The 19,234-nt window shown below is 54.6% G+C and overlaps 1 long non-coding RNA gene across 3 annotated transcripts in view; it reads left to right on the top strand.

The window, feature by feature from the left end:
* Positions 1 to 1,834: 1,834 nt before the first annotated feature.
* The window catches only part of LOC139077195 (uncharacterized), a 76,024-nt gene continuing 58,624 nt past the window's right edge, over positions 1,835 to 19,234 (top strand). For 2 of the 3 annotated variants that reach the window (XR_011529510.1, XR_011529511.1), the window contains exon 1: positions 1,835 to 1,882. This is a non-coding gene — a long non-coding RNA (uncharacterized lncRNA). Of the gene's footprint in view, positions 1,883 to 14,871; positions 14,915 to 19,234 lie in introns of those variants that run through there. The other variant, XR_011529512.1, reaches the window with a different exon arrangement.

Genomic DNA, 19,234 nt, shown 5'->3' with positions numbered 1-19,234 from the left:
AGGGAGTTCCTGTGTTTCTCACATGAGTTTCTTATATGTCTGGAATGTGGTTCTGGTGTGTCCTGTGGGTGCTTCTAGTGTGTCCGGGAGTTAGTTCCTGCATTTCCATCAGGTGACTTCGGCATGTGTGGCAGGTGGCTATAGCGTGTCCAGGACCTGATTCTGTCGGGTCCGGTTGGTGGGTTTGGCGTTCACAGGTGGTGGTTCCATCATCTCCAGCAAGTGGTTCCATTGTGTCCGGCAGGTGTTTCTGGCCTGTCCTGAAGCTGGTTCTGGTGTGTCCGGCACCTGGTTCTGGTGTATCTGGCAGTGGTTTCACGGTGTCCGGCACCTGGTTCCACCATATCTGACAGGTGCTTCTGGTGTGTCCGGGGCCTGATTCTGGAGTCTCTGGTGCATGGTTCCAGAGTGTCCAGCTGGTGTTTCCAATGTTTCCAGCAGTTGGGTCCAGCATGTCAGGCAGGTGGTTCTGGCATTCCCAGTGGATGGTTCCAGTATATCTAGTGGGTAGTTCTGGCATGTCCAGCAGTTGGGTCCAGTGTGTCTGGCAGGTGGTTCCGGCATGTCTGAGTGGTGGTTCCAGTGTGTCCGGTGGATGGTTCTGGCATGTCTGTCAGGTGGTTCTGGCGTGTAAGGGGCCTGCTTCTGGCGTATCTGACAGGTGGTTCAGGTGTGTCTGTCATGTGGTTCAGGTACATTCGGAAAGTGGTTCTGGTGTGTCCAGTGGGTGCTTCTGGTGTGTCTGAGTGGTGGTTCCAGTGTGTCCGGCAGGTGGTTCCAGCAGGTCTGGTGAGTTGTTCCGGTGTATAAGTGGCCTGGTTCTGGTGAGTTAGGCAGGTGGCTCTGACATGTCTGGCATGTGGTTCAGGCATGTCTGGCAGGTGGTTCAGGTCTGTCTGGAATGTGGTTCCAGCACCTGGTTCTGGCGTATCTGACAGGTGGTTCTGGCGTACTCGGCATGTGTTTCTGGAGTGTCCGTCAAGTGGTTCAGGCGTATCCAGCAGGTGGCTCAGTCTTGTCTGGCAGATGGTTCAGTTTTGTCTGCCATGTGGTTCCGGGATGTCCGGCCAGTGGTACCAGCGTGTCATTCAGGTGGTTCCAGGGTGTCAGGCAGGAGGTTACTGTGTGTCTGGTATGAGTTTCCAGTATGTCTGCAAATGGTTCTGACATGTCCACTGGGTGTTTCCAGGGTGTCTGTCAGTTGGTTCCCGCATGTCCATCGGGTGATTCCAGCATGTCCGGCAAGTGGCTATGGGGTGGCTAGGAACTGATTCTGTCATGTCAGGTTGTGGTTTTGGCATGTCCGGGTGGTGGTTGTGGCATGTCGAGCAGGTTTTTCCAGACTGTCCAGAAGTTGGTTGTGGCATATCTGAGACCTTGTTCAGGTGTATTCGGCAGGTGATTTCAGCGTGTCTGGCAGCTTGTTCTGGTGTGTCTGGCAAGTGGTTCTGGCTTGTCCAGCAGGTGGTTCTGGCGTGTCCAGCACCTGGTTCTGGCATATCCAGCAGTTGGTTTCATGGTGTCTGGCACCTGGTTCCGCCATATCCGACAGGTGGTTCTAGCTTGTCTGGCAGGTGGTTTCGGAATGTCAGGAAGGGGATTCCTGTGTTTCTCGCATGACTTTCTGGTATGTCCACAAGATGGTTCCAGCGTGTCCTGTGGGTGCTTCTGGTGTGTCCGGCAGTTGGTTCTTGCATTTCTAGTGGGTGACTCCAGCATGTCTGGCAGGTGGCTATGGCGTGTCACTCAGGTGGTTCCAATGTGTCCTGCAGGTGCTTCCAGCCTGTCCTGGACCCGATTCTCGTGTCTCTGGTGGATGGTTCCAGAGTGTCTGGATGGTGGTGCCGATGTGTCTGACAGTTGGTTCCAGCATATCAGGCAGGTGGTTCACACATGTCCAGTGGGTGGTTCCAGCATCTGCAGTAGGTGATTCCGGCACATCTGGAAGGTGGTTTAGGCATGTATGGCAGGTGGTTCAGGCCTCTCCGGCAGATGGTTCAGTCTTGACCCACAGGTGATCCAGTCGTGTGGGTCACCTGGTTCCGGTGTGTGCTGCACCTGTTTCTGATGTATCTGGCAGGTGGTTTCACCATATCAGGCAGGTGGCTCCATCATTTCTGGCACATGGTTCCAGAGTATCATGCAGGTGATTTCAACGTGTCTAGCCGGTTGTTCTGGTGTGTCTGGCACCTGGTTCTGGTGTGTCTGGCAGGTAGTTTGTGAATCAAGCACCGGGTTCCGGCATATACAAGAGGTGGTTCCGGCGTGTCTGGTAGGCAGTTCTGGCGTGTCCGGCACATGGTTCTGGCGTATCTGGGAGGTGATTTTGACGTGTCCAACACGTGGTTTCAGTGTGTCCAGCACCTGGTTCCGGTGTATCCGACAGTTGGTTCTGGAGTGTCCGGCATGTGGTTCCAGTGTGTCTGGCAGGTGGTTCCAGCATGTTGGGCACCTGGTTCTGGCATGTCTTGCAGGTGTTTTAGTCATATCCAGCACCTGGTTTTGGCGTGTGTGACACCTGTTTCTGGAGTATCCTTCAGATGGTTCCAGCATGTCTGGCAGGTGATTCTTGAAAGTCTGGCAGGTGGTTCAGGAGTGTCCAGCAGGTGGTTCTGGCATGTCTGGAACCTGATTCTGGCGTGTCCAGCAGGTGGTTATGGACTGTCTGGCAGGAGGTTGCTCCATGTCCCCTACCTGATTCTGGTGAGTGTAGCTGGTGGTTCCGGTGTGTCTTAGTGGTGATTCTGATGTCTCCAGTGGGTGGTTCCAGCATGTGTGGTGGGTGGTTCCAACATATAAGGAGCTTAGTTCTGACATATCCGGCAGGTGATTTCAGCTTGTCCGGCAGGTGATTCCGGCGAGTCAAGCAGGTGGTTCTGGTGTGTCCATCAGGAGGTTCAGTTGTGTCCAGCAGGGGGTTCAGGCCTGTCTGGAAGGTGGGTCCGGCATGTCTGGCACCTGGTTCTGGCATATCTGACAGGTGGTTATGGCATGCCCAGCATGTGGTTCCAGATTATCCATCAAGTGGTTCAGGCATATCTGGCAGGTGGTTCAGTCTTGTCTGACAGGTGGTTCAGTTTTGTCTGGCACTTTGTTCTGGCATATCCGGCAGGTGCTACCGGCTTGTCATTCAGGTGGTTCCAGCATGTCAGGCTGGGGATTCCTGTGTGTCTGGCATGAGTTTCTGGTATGTCTGGAAAGTGTTTCTGATGTGTTCAGTGGGTGCTTCCAGTGGGTCCGGCAGTTGGTTCCTGCATGTCTGGAGGGTGATTCCAGCGTATCCAGCAGGTTGCTAGGGCATGTCCAGGACCTGATTCTGTCGTGTCTGGTTGGTGGTTTTGGAGTCTCCAGGTGGTGGTTCTGGCATGTCTGGCATGTTGTTCTGGCCTGTCCTGAAGATGGTTATGGCGTATTCATCACATGGTTCCAGTATGTGCAGCAACGGCTTCTCGAATATCCGGCAGGTGGTTCACACAAGTCTGAGAGGTAGTTCAGGCATATCCAGGAGGTGGTACTGACGTGTCAGGCACCTGGTTCCTGTGTGCCTGACAAGTGGCTCTGGAATGTCAGACTACCTGCTGGACATGCCAGAACCACCTTCCAGACATGCCTGAACCACCTGCAGGCCACACCTGAACCACCTGTTGCACAAGCCAAAATCACCTGCCAGATATGCCAAAACCATGTGTCGGACATGTCAGAACCACCTCTTGGACATGCCAGAACCATCTGCTGGATATGCCAGAAACAGGTCCAGCACAAGCCAGAACCAGGTGTTGGAGAATCCTGAAGCAGCTGCCTAACTAGCCTGAACCACCTGCTGGACCAGCCTGAACCACTTTACGGACATTCCAGAACCACATGCTGGGAACTCCGGAACCAGATGGCCAACACATCAGAACCCCCTGCTGGACATGCCTGAACCATCTGCCAGACTTGTGCGAACCACCTGCCGGGCACGCCAGAAACAGGTGTCACACATGCTGAAACCAGGTGCTGGAGATGAGTGAACTACCTCCCGGACACAATGGAGCCACCTGCGAGATACGCCAGAAACAGATGTTGCACACCCCAGAACCAGGTGCTAGAATTGACTGAACCACCTGCCGAACAAGCCTGAACCACCTGTTGGACACCACTGAACCAACAGCTGGACACCCCATAACCACATTCAGGACACGCTGGAATGATCTGGTGGACATGCCACACACTCTGGAGCCAGGTGCTGGACACGCTGGAAATGCCTGCTGGACACACTGGAACCACAGGCCACACATACTGGAAGGACATGCCAGACATGCCGGAACCACTTGATGGACACACCCGGTCCACCTGCTAGACACCCCCAAAACACCTCTCAAAGATGCCTGAATCAGGTTCTGGACACACTCAAACCACCTTTTGGACATGTCAGAACCATGTTTCAGAAATGCCTGGACCATGGTACAGCCATGCCTGGACCATGTGCCAGATGCACCTGGACCAGCTGACAGACATGCCTGAAAGACTTGCCGGACACATTGGAACTACCCACTGGACATACGGGAACCATCCACCAGCAACGCTTGAACCGCCTGCCTCACATGCTGGAACCAACTGCTAGACATTTCGGTACCACTACCCGGACACTCTGGAACCATGGGCTGGAGATGCCAGAATCAGGTCCTGGACACACTAGAAGCAACTGCCAGACCCGCCAGAGCCACTGGTCACAAATGGTGGAACCAGGTTCTGGACACCATGAAACCACCTGCTGGATATGCCAGAACCAGGTGCCGGACACACAAAAACAACCTGCCACACAATCAGGAACCACCTGCAGGACACAACAGAAACACCTGCCAGACAAAACTGAACCACCTGCTAGACAAGACTGAACCACCTGCCAGATACACGTGAACCACTTGATGGACACTTCAGAACCACATGCTGGGCACACCGGAACCACATGTCAGATATGAAAGAACCAGGTGCTGGATTAGCCGAAACCACCTTTCGAACAGGCCTGAACCACCTGCTGGACATGCTGCAAACACCTTAAGGAAGCACTGGAACCATCTTTTGGACATGCTGGAACCACTTGCCAGACACACCTGGATCACCTGCCGGACACCCCCAAAGCACCTCCCAGAGAGGGCTGAATCAGATGCCAGACACACCCAAACCATCTTTTGGACACGTCAGAACCACGTTTCAGAAATGCCTGGAGCATGGGATGGCCATGCCTGGACCATGTGCCAGATGTGCCTGGACCAGCTGAGAGACGTGCCTGAACAACCTGCCTGACACACCAGAACCATCCACTGGAAACGCCTGAACCACCTGCCTGACATGCTGGAAACAACTGCCGGACATGTCGGAGCCACCACCCGGACACTCTGGAACCAGCCACGGAGATGCAAGAATCATGTCCCGGACACACCAGAAGCTCCTGCTGGACATGCTGGAACCACTTGTGGGAGCGGGTGGAATCACCCACCCGACACGACAGTACCACCTTCTGGACATGCTGGAACCACCTGACTGACATGGCGGAACAACCTACCGGACATGATGGAACTACCTTTTGGACATGATGGAACCACCTTTTGGACACGTTGGAACCACCCTGGATATGCTGCCACCAACCACCGGACATGACTTATCTACTTGCTTGACAGCACTGATCCACCTGCCTAACACGGCTGAATGACCAGCCAGACATGACGGAACCACCATCTGGACATGCTGGAACCACCATCTGGACATGCTGAAACCACCAAGCTGATGTGATGAGATCAGGTCCCAGACACTCCATGGCTACATGCCGGACACGACGGAATCACCCACTGGTCATGCAGGAACCAACTGCCAGACACCATGGAAGCACCCATCAGACACGTCGGAACCACCTGCTGGAAACATGGAACTACCTTCTAGACATGCCAGAACCATACCCAGGTATGCTGCAACCAACCGCCTGACATGACTGATCCAACTGCTGGGCAGCACTGACCCACCTGACAAACAAGGCTGATCCTCTGGCTGGACATGCCGAACCACCTGCCTGACACACCAGAACAACCTGTCCCATATGACGGAACCAGGTGCTGGACACCATGAAGCCACTGGCTGGATACTCCAGAACCGGGTGCTGGACACGCCAGAACCACCTGCGGGACATGCTGGAACCACCCGCCAGACATGCTGGAAAAACCTGCAGGACACGCCAAAATCAGCTGCCAGATATGCCGGAACCAGGGCCAGGATATGCTGGACCCAACTTCTGGACAGGCTGGAAAAGCCTGCCAGACATGCCAGAACCTCCACCTGGAAACTAAGAAAACACCAACTTGACACCATGGAATCAGGTCCCGGACGTGCCGTAGCCACCTTCTGGACAGACCAGAATCACACGTGGGACATGCGGGAACCAACTGCCAGACATCCTGGAAGCAACCAATGGATACAGTAGAAGCACCTTCTGGACATAGCGGAAACTCATGCCAGACACACAGGAACCACCTGCCTGACATGCTGGAACCAGCTGAATGACATGCTGGTACCACTGGCTGGACATCCCAGAATCACCTGCCAGACACGCCGGAACCACCTGTTGGATATGGTGGAAGGAGGTGCCAAATACACTGAAACCACCTGCAGAATACACAAGAACCAGGTGCCAGATATGGCAGAAACACCTGCCAGACACATCCAAATCATCTGTCAGATACACCAAAACCTTGTGCTGGACATGCCAGAACCATCTGCCGGTTACACCAGAAACAGGTCCAGCACAGGCCAGAATCAGGTGCTGGCAAGCTTGCAGCTGCTGCAGGACTAGCCTAAACCATCTGCTGACCCAGCGTGAACCACTTTATGGACATTCCGGAACCACATGCTGGGCATGCCGGAACCAGGTGCCAAACATGCCAGAACCACTGGCTGGACATGCCTGAACCAACTGCCAGACTTGTGTGAACCAAATACTGGACATGCCGGAACCACCAGCCACACACGCCAGAACCACATGTCAGATATTCAAGAACCAGGTGCCGGACATGCTGCAACCACCTGCTTGACTCACTGGAACCATCTGCTGGACACACCAAAACCACCTGCTGGATATGCCTGAAACAGGCCCCTTATACACCAGAACAACACAACAGACATGCTGGAACCACACACTGGGCAACTGGAACCACCACTCCAACACACCAGAACCACCCACCAGATACGCCAGAACCAACTGCCGGACACATCAGGAGCACCCACCGGACATGCTGGAACCACCTTCTGAATGTACCAGAACCACCTGCCAGACACTCCAGAACCACCTGTTGGATATGCTGGAACCAGGTGCCAAATACACTGAAACCACCTGCCTAATATGCCAGAACCAGGTGCAGAACATGGCAGAAACACCTGCCAGACACATCCAAATCAGCTGTCGGATACACCGAAACCATGTGCTGGACACGCAGGAAGTGCAGACCAGGCATGCTGGAACCAGGTGCCCGACATGCCAGAACCACTGGCTGGACACACATGAACGAACTGCAAGACTTGCGTAAACCAACTGCTGGACACACTAGAAACACCTGCCAGATATGCCAGAAACAGGTGCTGAACACGACTGAACTGACTGCCGGACAAGCCTGAACCACCTGCTGGACACGACTGAACTACCTACCGGACATGCCAGAACTACCTTCAGGATGTGCCAGAACCATGTGTTGGACATGCCAGAACCACCTGTCGAACACGCCGGAGCCAGGTGCGGGACACACTGGAACCGTTTGCAGGACATCCCGGAACCAAAGTCCAGACATTCTCGAAGGACACGCGGGATATGCTGGAACCGCTCACCTGACACACCCAGGACACGTGCCGGACACCCCCAAAGCACCTCCCAGAGAGGGCTGAATCAGATGCTGGACATGCCCAAACCACCTTTCAGACACATCAGAACCACGTTTCAGAAATGCCTGGACACAGGATGGCCATGCCAGGACCATGAGCCAGATGCCACTGGACCAGCTGACAGATATACCTGAACAACTTTCTGGACACACCAAACTACCCACCAGACACACCGGAACCATCCACCAGAAACACCTGAACCAGCTGCCTGACACACTGGAATCAACTGCTGGACACATCGGAACCACCACCTGGGCACCCTGGAACCACACACTGGAGACGCCAGAATCAGGTCCCAGACATGCCGGAAGCACCTGCTGGACACACTGGAGCCACCAGCGGGAACTGGCAGAATCACCCTCTGGACATGACGGAATCACCTGACTGACACGCCGGAACCACCTGACCACCTGCCGGACACAACGGAACCACCTTCTGGACATGCCGGAACCACCCCCAGACATGCAGCAACCAACAACTGGACACGACTGATCCACCTGCTGGACAGAACTCATCCACCTGCCATACATGGGTGAACCCCTGGCTGGACACACCAGAACCACCTGCCTGACACCCCAGAAACACCTGCCAGACACGCCACAATCACCTGCTGGATATGCTAGAAAAAGGTGTTGCACACGCCAAAACCAGCTGCCAGACACGCCTGAACCACCTGCCTGACATGCTGGAGCCACCTGCTGGATATGCCAGAAACAAGTGTCGCACCTGACTAAACCAGGTGCTGGACACAACTAAACCAAGTGATGGACAAGACTGAACCCCCTGCTGGACACGCTGTAACCACCCTCAGGATGCGCCAGAACCATCTGGTGGACATGCCAGAACCACCTGCCAAACACGCCGGAGCCACGTGCCAGACACACTGGAACCGCCTCTGGACACGCCAGAACCCCAGGCCTGACATACTCAAAGGACACACCGGACATGCCGAACCACTTCCTGGAAACACCCGGACCACCTGCCGGACACCCGGAAAGTGCCTCCGGGTGGTGGTTCCTGCGTGTCTGGCAGGTTTTTTCGGTCTGCCTGGAAGATGGTTATGGTGTATCCGGGGCCTGATTCTGGTGTATCTGACAGGTGATTTCAGTGTGTCTGGCAGGTTGTTCTGGCGTGTCTAGCAGGGGGTTCCGACTTTTCCAGCAGGTGGTTCTGGCGTGTCCAGCTGGTGGTTCAGCCATGTTTGGCAGGTGGATCAGTGCAGTCCTGCAGGTGGAACAGTCATGTTAAGTGGTTGGCTGCAGTATATCTGGGGGTGGTTCCGGCCTGTCCAGAAAGTGGTTCAATCTTGTGCACGAGGTGGTTCCAGTGTGTCCGGCGGGGAGTTACGGTGTGTCCGGCAGGTTGTTCAGGTGTGTCTGTCAGCTGGTCCAGGTTTGTCCAGCATATGGTCAAGGCATAGCCCTTCTGTGGCCCAGATATTTCTGAAACATCGTTCTGACATGTCCAAAAGGTGGTTTGGGCATGTCAGGCAGCTGACTCAGGCCTCTCCAGGCGGGGCTTTCAGGGTGTACGGCAGGTGGTCCAGGTTGGTCTGGCAAGTGGTTCCGGCGTGTCCAGCATGTCCTTACAGTACGTCTGGCCTGTGGTCCGGCGTGTCCAGCAAGCATTTCGGGTGTGTCCGGCACCTGGTTCTGGCGTGTTCAGCAGGTGATTCCAGCATGTCCAACAGATGTTTCTGGCACGTCCTGAAAGTGGTTATGGCGTGTCCAGCAGGTGGTTCAGGCTGATCAGTCAGGTGGTTCAGTCGTGTTCATCACCTGGTTCCGGCGTGTCTGAAACTTTTTTTGGCATATCAGGCAGGTGGTAGCAGCGTTCTGGCAGGTGGTTCACGCAAGTCTGGCAGGTGGTTCAGGTGTGTCCAGACAGTGGTTCAGGCGTGTCGGGCACCTGGTTCCAGCATGCCCGGCATGTGGTTCCGGAATGTCAATAAAGTGGTTCAGACTGGTCCACCAGGTGTTTCAGGCTAGTCTGGCAGCTCCTTCAGGCTTGACCAGCACCTGGTTCTGGCCTGAGCTGGATGTGTTTCTGGTGTATCTGGCAGATGGTTCTGGTGTGTCCAGGAGGTGGTTCCAGAGTGTCCAGCACATGGTTTTGGCGTATCCGACAAGTGATCTGGACGTGTCCACAGGTGTTTTCACAGTGTCCGGCACCATGTTCTGTCATATTTGGCAGGTTTTTCCAGTGTAACCAGCATGTGGTTCTGGCATATCCAACAGGTGGTTCCAGTGTGTCTGGCATGTCATTCTGGTACGTTTGGAAGGTGGTTCTGGTGTGTTTGGTGGGTGCTTCCGGTGTGTCCAGCAGTAGGTTCCGGCGTGTCTGAGTGGTGGTTCCAGTGTGTCCGGCAGGTGGTTCCAGCATGTCCTGTGGGTTGTTCAGGTGTATAAGTGGTCTGGTTCCATCATATCCGGCAGGTGATTTTGCTGTGTCCAGGAGGTTTTTCTGGCATGTCCAGCAGGTGGTTCAGAACTATCTGGAAGGTGGTTCCGGCATGTCTGGTACCTGGTTCTGGTATATCTGACAGGTGGTTCTGGGATGGCCGTCATGTGGTTCCGGAGTGTCAGTCAAGTTGTTCAGGTGTATCTGGCAGGTGGTTCAGTCTTGTCTGGCAGGTGGTTCCAGGATGTCCAGCCAGTGGTACCAGCGTGTCAGGCAGGGGTTTCCTGTGTGTCTGGCATGAGTTTCTGGTATGTCTGCAAGGTGGTTCTGAGGTGTCCATTGGGTGCTTCTAGGGTGTCTGGCAGTTGTTTCCTGCATGTCCATCGGGTGATTCTGGCGTGTCTGGCAAGTGGCTACAGGGTGTCCGTGACCTAATTCCGTCATGTTGGGTTGGTGGTTTGGGCATGTCCACATGGTGGTTCTGGCATATCCAGCAGTTTTTTTTTTTTTTTAAAGATTTTATTTTTTCCTTTTTCTCCCCAAAGCCCCCCTGGTACATAGTTGTATATTCTTCGTTGTGGGTCCTTCTAGTTGTGGTATGTGGGATGCCGCCTCAGCGTGGTTTGATGAGCAGTGTCATGTCCGCGCCCAGGATCCGAACCAACGAAACACTGGGCCGCCTGCAGCGGAGCGCGCGAACTTAACCACTTGGCCACGGGGCCAGCCCCCCGGCAGTTTTTTTTGGCCTCTCTGGAAGTTGGTTCTGGCATTTGGCTCCGCCGTATCCGACAGGTGGTTCCAGCATGTCTGGCAGGTGGTTTCATAATGTCAGACAGGATGTTCCTGTGTTTCTCGCATGAGTTTCCGGCCTGTCTGGAAGTTGGTTCTGGCATATCTGGGACCTGGTTCTGGTGTATCCAGCAGGTGATTTTGGCCTGTCCAGCAGGTTGTTCCGGCATGTCTGGCCAGTGGTTCTGGCTTGTCCGGCAGGTTGTTCTGGTGTGTCTGGCACCTGGTTCTGGCATTTCCAGCTGGTGGTTTCATCGTGTCCGGTACCTGGTTCCACCGTATCCAACAGGTGGTTCTGGCATGTCTGACAGATGGATTCAGAATGTCGGGCAGGGGGTTCCTGTGTTTCTCGCATGAGTTTCTGGTATGTCCGGAAGGTGGTTCTGGCATGTCCTGTGGGTGCTTCCAGCATGTCCGGCAGTTGGTTCTCACATTTCTGGTGGGTGACTCCAGCATGTCTGGCAGGTGGCTACGGCATGTCCAGGACCTGATTCTGTTGCATGCAGTTGGTGGGTTTGGCGTGTATGGGTGGTGGTTCCATAGTCTTCAGCAGGTGGTTCCAGCATGTCCGGCAGGTGTTTCTGGCCTGTCCTGAAGTTGGTTCTGGCGTATCTGGGACCTGGTTCCAGCATATCCAGCAGGTGGTTTCACGGTGTCCAGGAGGTTGTTCCAGGATGTCTTGCAGGTAGTTCCAGCTTGTCCTGCACGTGGTTCTGGCATATCCAGCTGGTGGGTTCACAGTGTCCAGCACCTGGTTCCGCCGTATCTGATAGGTACTTGTTGTGTGTCCAGGACCTGATTCTGGAGTCTCTGGTGTGTGATTCCAGAGTGTCAGGGTGATGGTTCCGACGTTTCTGGCAGTTGGGTCCAGCGTGTCAGGCAGGAGGTTCAGGCGTTTCTGGTGGATGGTTCCAGTATATCCGGTGGGTAGTTTTGCCATGTCTGGCAGTTGGTTCCGGTGTGTCGGGCAGGTGGTTCTGGCATGTCAGAGTCGTGGTTCCAGTGTGTCCGGTGGGTGGTTCCGGCATGTCTGCCAGGTGGTTCTGACATGTAAGTGGCCTGGTTCTGGTGTATCAGGCAGGTAATTTCGGTGTGTCTGACAGATGTTTCCACCGTGTCCAGCACCTGATTCTGGTGTATTCGGCAGGTGCTTTCAGTGTATCCAGCACCTGGTTCCGGCATATCCAACACGTGGTTCCAGCTTGTCTGGCAGGTGGTTCAGGTGCGTCTGGCATGTGGTTCAGGTACATTCGGAAGGTGGTTCCGGCGTGTCCAGTGGGTGCTTCCGGTGTGTCTGAGTGGAGGTTCCAGTGTGTCCGGTGGGTGGTTGCAGCATGTCTAGGGGGTTGTTCTGGCATATAAGTGGCCTGGTTCCAGCAAGTCAAGCAGGTGGTTCAGGACTTTCCAGAAGGTGGTTCTGGTCTGTCCAGAACGTGGTTCCAGCATGTCCAGCACCTGGTTCTGGCATATCTGACAGTTGGTTCCAGCGTGCCCAGCATGTGTTTCTGGAGTGTCTTCAAGTTGTTCAGGCATATCCGGCAGGTGATTCTATCTTGTCTGACAGGTGGTTCAGTTTTGTCTTGCAGGTGGTTCTAGGATGTCCTGCCAGTGGTACCCACGTGTCTTTCAGGTGGTTCCAGCATGTCAGGCAGGGGGTTACTGTGTGTCTGGCATGAGTTTCCGGTATGTCCGGAATGTGGTTCCAACATGTCCGTGGGGTGCTTCCAGTGTGTCTGGCAGTTGGTTCCCACATGTCCGGTGGGTGATTCTGGAATCTCCGGCAAGTGGCTACGGCTTGTCTGGGACCTGATTCTGTCATGTCTGTTTGGTGGTTTTGGTGTGTATGGGTGGTGGTTCCGGTGTGTCCAACAGGTTTTTCTGGCCTGTCCGGAAGTTGGTTCTGAAATATCTGGGAACTGGTTCTGGTGTATCTGGCAGGTGATTTCAGCGTGTCCGGCAGGTTGTTCCAGCATATTTGGCAGATGGTTCTGGCTTGTCAGGCATGTGGTTCTGGTGTGTCTGGCATCTGGTTCCCCTATATCTGATAGGTGGTTTGGCATGTCTGGCAGCTGGATTCAGATGTCAGGCAGGAGGTTCCTGTGTTTCTCACTTGAGTTGCCAGTATGTCCGGAAGGTGGTTCTGGTGCATCCTGTGGGTGTTTCTGGCTTGTCTGGCAGTTGGTTCCTGCATTTCCAGTGGGTGACTCCGGCATGTCTGGCAGGTGGCTACAGCGTGTCCAGGACCTCATTCCATTGGGTCCGGTTGGTGGGTTTGGTGTATATGGGTGGTGTTTCTCTGGTCTCTGGCAGGTGGTTCCGGTGTGTCAGGCAGGTGGTTCCCTCATGTCCTGCAGGTGCTTCTGGTGTGTCCTGGACCAGATTCTCGCATCTCCAGTGGGTGGTTCCAGAGTGTCCGGATGGTGGTTCTGATGTGACCAGCAGTTGATTCCAGCATGTCAGGCAGGTGGCTACATCATTTCTGGGACCTGATTCCGTCGTGGCTGGTTGGTGGTTTCTGTGTCTCCTGGTGGTGGTTCTGGTGTGTCCGGCATGTTGTTCTGGCCTGTCCTGAAGTTGATTTTGGCGTATCTGGGACCCGATTCCGGCATATCTGCCAGGTGATTTCAGTGTTTCTGGCAGGTTTTTCCAGCATGGCAGGCAGGTGGTTCCTTCTTTTCCAGCAGGTCATTCTGTCAAGTCCAGCACCTGGTTGTGGCATATCTGGCAGGTGGTTTCATGGTGTCTGGCAGCTTGGTCTGCTGTATCCAACAGGTGCTTCCAGAGTGTCTGGATGGTGGTTCTGGGGATTCAGGCAGGTTGTTCCAGTGTGTCTGGCCGGTGGTTCAGTGATGTTTGGAGAGTGGATTAGTGCTGTCCACCAGGGGGATCAGTCAAGGCCAGTGGTGGTTGCAGTGTATCCGGGGATGGATCCGGCCTGTCCAGAAGGTGGCTCCATCGTGTCTAAAAGGTGATAACGGTGTGTCTGGCAGGTGGTTCACGCCAGTCTGGCAGGTTGTTCAGTGTGTCCAGGAGGTTGTTCTGGTGTGTCTGGCACCTGGTTCTACTGTGCCCAGAATGTGGTTCTGAAATGTCTGTAAAGTGCTTCAGGCTGGTCCAGCAGGTGGTCCAGGCTAGTTGGGCAGCTGCTTCAGGATTCTCCAGCACCGGGTTGTGGCCTGTGCTGGAGCTGTTTCAGGTGTATATGGCAGATGGTTCTGGCATGTCTGACAGGTGATCTGGACCTGTCTGGCAGGTGTTTCCCCTGTGTCGGGCACCTGGTTCTGGCATTTTCAGCAGGTGGTTTCAGTGTATCTGGGAGCTGGTTCTGGCATATCCAACAGCTGGTTCCAGTGTGTCTGGCAGGTGGTTCCTGTGTGTCTGGCATGTGGTTCAGGTACGTTCACAAAGTGGTTCCAGCGTGTGTGGTGGGTACTTCTGGTGTGTCGGGCATTTGTTTGGGTCTGCCTGGTGGGTGATACTGGCAAGTCCAACAGGTGGTGCTGGAGCATCCAGCAGGTGGTTGTGCCATGTCCTGGACCTGATTCTGGCATGTGTGGAACATGGCTCCGGCGTGTCTGAGTGGTGGTTCCAGTGTGTCTGGGGGTGGTTCCAGCTTATAAGGAGCCTGGTTCCAGTGTATCCTGTAGGCAATTTTGGTATGTCCAGCAGGTGGTTCCAGCAAGTCAAGCAGGTGGTTATGGCGAGCCAAGCAGGTGCTTCCGGTGTGTCCGGCAGGTGGTTCAGGTGTGTCCAGCAGGTGTTTCAGGCCTGTCCTGAAGGTGGTTCTGGTGTGTCCAGCAGTTGGTTCCAGCATGCCAGGCAGGTGGTTCAGACGTTTCCAATGGATGGTTCCAATATATCTGGCACGTAATTCTGGCATGTCTGGCAGGTTATTCAGACTTGTCTGTCATCTGGTCCAGTTGCATTCAGCACATGGTCCAGGCATGGCCATCCCATGGTCCAGGCATTTCTGAAACGTGGTTCTGATGTGTCTGAAAGGTGGTTTTGGTTAGTCCAGCACCTGATTCAGTCCTCTCTGGGAGGTGCTTTGGGGATTCCTGGCAGGTGGTCCGAGTGTGTCCAGCAATAGGTTCCAGCATGTCCAGCGTGTCCAGTGTGTCCTGCCAGTATGTCTGGCTTGTGGTTCTGGCGTGCCCAGCAGGCGGGTCCAGCGTGTCCGACACTTGGCTCCAGTGTGGTTGATAGGTTGTTCTGGCATGTCCACCAGAGGGTTCCAGTGAGTCCTGAAGGTGGTTGTGGCATGTCTGGCAGGTGGTTCAGTCACATCCAACAGGTGGTTCAGGCTTGTCCGGTATGTGTTCCAGTGTGTGCGACACCTATTTCTGGCATATCTGGCAGGTGGTTGCAGCATGTCTGGCAGGTGGTTCAGGCATGTCCAGCAGGTGGTACTTGCGTGTCAGGCACCTGGTTCCAGCGTGCCTGGCATGTGGCTCCAGATTGTCAGAGTAACTGCCAGACACACTGGAACCACCTTCTGGACATGCCTGAACCACCTGCTGGACACACTGGAACCAACTGCCAGACATGCCACAACCAGCTGTTTGACTCAGCGGAACCCCCTGGCAAACACACAGAAATCAACTGCCAGATATACCAAAACCATGTGGTGGACATGCCAGAACCACCTCCAGGACATGCTGGAATGATCTGCCGGATATGCCAGTAACAGATCAAGCACAGGCTGGAACCTGGTGCTGGAGAAGCCTGAAGCTGCTGCCTCACTAGCCTGGACCACCTGCTGTACCAGCCTGAACCACTTTATGGACATTCCAGAACCGCATGCCAGGAAAACTAGAACCAGATGCTGAACACGCCAGAAAAACCTGCTGGACACGCCTGAACTACCTTCCAGAATTGCATGAACCACCTCCAGGACATGCCAGAACCACCTGCCGATACACCAGAAACAGGTGTCACACATGCTGAAACAAGGTGCCTGAGATGACTGAACTACCTGCTGGACACGATGGAGCCACCTGCAGGATATGCCAGAAACAGGTGTCACACATGCCAGAACCAGCTGTTGGACATGACTGAACCACCTGCTGAACAAGCCTGAACCACCTGCTGGACACAACTGAACTACCAGCCAGACACACCATAACCACATTCAGGATGCGCTGGAACCATCTGGTGGACATGCTGGAACAACCTGCCACACACACCAGAGAAAGGTGCCAGACACACTGGAACTGCCTGCTGGACATGCCAGAACCACAGGCCAGACATACTGGAAGCACACACCAGACACACCAGAACCACTTGCCAGACACACCCGGACCACCTGCCAGAGACCCGAAAATCACCTCTTGGAGAGGCCTCAATCAGATGCCAGACATGCCCAATACACCTTTTGGACACTTCAGAACCACGTTTCAGAAATGCCTGGACCATGGCATGGCCATGCCTGGAGCATGTGCCAGATGCACCTGGAACAGCTGACAGACACGCCTGAACAACTTGCCAGACATGCTGGAACTACTCACCGGACATACCTGGACCATCCACCAGAAATGCCTGAACCATCTGCCTCACATGCTGGAACCAACTGCTAGACACATCGCTACCACCACCCGAACACTCTGGAATGATTGGCCAGAGACGCCAGAATGAGGTCCTGGACATGCTGGAAGCAACTGCCAGACGAGTTGGAACCAACTGCAGGAATGCAGGAATCACCTGCCTGACAAGATGGAACCATATTCCAGACATGCCAGAACCACCTGACTGACACACTGGAACCACCTGCTGGACACGACGGAAGCAACTCCTAGACACGCCAGAACCATCTGCCAGACATGCCAGAACCACCGGTCAGATATGGCAGAACCAGGTGCTGGACACCATGAAACCACCTGCAAGATATGCCAGAACCGGGTGCCAGACATGCCAGAACCACCTGCTGGACAAGCCAGAACCAGCTGCTGGACATGACAGAAACACCTGCCAGACATGTCCAAATCACCTGTTGGATATGCCAAAACCATGTGCTGGACATGCTAGAACCATCTGCCAGATACGCCAGAGACAGGTCCAGCACAGACCGGAACCAGGTGCCGGACAAGACTGCAGCTGCTGCAGGGCTAGGCTGAACCACCTCCTGGACCAGCCTGAACCACTTTACGGCCATTCCAGAACCTCATGCCAGGGACACTGGAACCAGGTGTCTGACATGCCAGAACCACTGGCTGGACATGCCTGAACCACCTGCCAGACTTGCGTGAACCAACTACTGGACATGCCGGAACCACCTGCCAGATATGCCAGAAACAGTTATCACACAAGCCTGAAGCATGTGCTGGACATGACTCACCCAACTGCCGGACAAGCCTGAACCACTTGCTAGACATGACTGAACTACCTACCGGACACACCGGAACCACAGTCAGGACATGCCAGAACCACCTGGTGGACATGCCAGAACCACCTGCCGAACAAGCCAGAGCCAGGTGCCGGACACACCAGAACCGCCTGCTGGACATCCCAGAACCAAAGTCCAGACATCCTGGAAGAACACTCCAGACATTCCAGAACCACTCACTGGACACACCCGGACCACATGCCAGACACCCCCAAAGCACCTCCTAGAGAGGCCTGAATAAGATGCCAGACATGCCCAAACCACCTTTCAGACATGTCAGAACCACGTTTCTGAAATACCTGGACCACGGGATGGCTATGACAGGACCATGTGCCAGATGCAACTGCACCAGCTGACAGACATGCCTGAACAACCTGCCGGACACACTGGAAATACCCGCCAAACATACAAGGACCATCCACTAGAAACGGCTGAACCACCTGCCTGACATGCTAGAACCAACTGCCAGACATGTCTGAACCACCACCCGGACACTCTGGAATCACACACTGGAGATGCCAGAATCAGGTCCCAGACACACTAGAAGCACCTGATGGACACGCTGGAACCACCTTTGGGAACAGCCAGATTCACCCACCAGATACAACGCAACCACGTACCAGACACGCCAGTACCACCTGTCAGATTCGGTGGAACCAGATGCAGGACTCCATGAAACCACCTGTTGGATACACCAGAACCAGGTGCCGGACATGACAGAACCACATGCCAGTCAAGCTGGAACCACCTGCCTGACACGCACAAACAACCTGCCGGACACGCCAAAATCACCTGCCGCATATGCTGGAACCATGTACTGGAAAAACCTGCCGGGCATGCCAGAAACACCACCCGGACACGCTGAAGCCACCAACTTGATTCTGGCGGTTCCTGCAGGTGGTTCCAGCATGTCCAGCAGGTGCTTCCAGCATACCGGGACCTGATTGTGCTGTCTCTGGTGGGTGGTTCCAGAGTGTCCTTGTGGTGGTTCCAACATGTCTGGCAGTTGGTTCCAGTGTGTCAGGCAGGTAGTTCAGGCATTTCTGGGAGGTGCTTGGGGGTGTCTGGCAGGTGGTCCGGGTGTGTCTGGCAAGTGGTTCCAGCATGTCCGTTGTGTTCTTCCAGTATGTCTGGCCTGTGGTTCCAGCGTGTCCAGCAGGCGGTTCCAGCGAATCCGTCACCTGGCTCTGACACATTCGGCAGGTGGTTCTGGCATGTCCACCAGATGGTTCTGGCACATCCTGAAGGGGGTTATGGCATGTTTGGCAGGTGGTTCAATCATGTCCAGCAGGTGGTTTAGTCATGTCCAGCACCTTGTTACTGTGTGTGTGACACCTGTTTCTGGTGTGTCTGGAAAGTGTTTCACACAAGTCTGTCTGGTGGTTCAGGCATGTCCAGCAGGTGGTTCTGGCATGTTGGGCACCTGGTTCCAGTGTGCCCAGCATGTGGTTCCAGAAGGTCCATAAAGTGGTCCTGGTGGTTCCAGCAGGTGGTTCAGGCTACTATGGCAGCTGCTTTGGGCTTGTCCAGCACATGGTTCCAGCCTGTCCTGGATCTGTTTCTGGTGTATGTGGCAGATGTTTCCAGCATGTCAGGGAGTTCGTTCTGGTGTGTCCATCACATGGTTTTGGCGTATCTGACTGCTGACTCATCTAAGTCATGTAGATGTGTGTGGCATGTGTTTCCCTTGTATCCAGAACTTGGTTCTGGGGTGTTTGGCAGGTGGTTTCAGTTTATCCGGCATCTGGTTCCCTCATATCC

Source organism: Equus przewalskii, chromosome 19, assembly GCF_037783145.1.
Source record: "Equus przewalskii isolate Varuska chromosome 19, EquPr2, whole genome shotgun sequence".
Lineage (NCBI taxonomy): Eukaryota > Metazoa > Chordata > Mammalia > Perissodactyla > Equidae > Equus > Equus przewalskii.
Note: the sequence above shows the minus strand (reverse complement) of the source record. Positions and strands in the feature narration are given on the sequence as shown.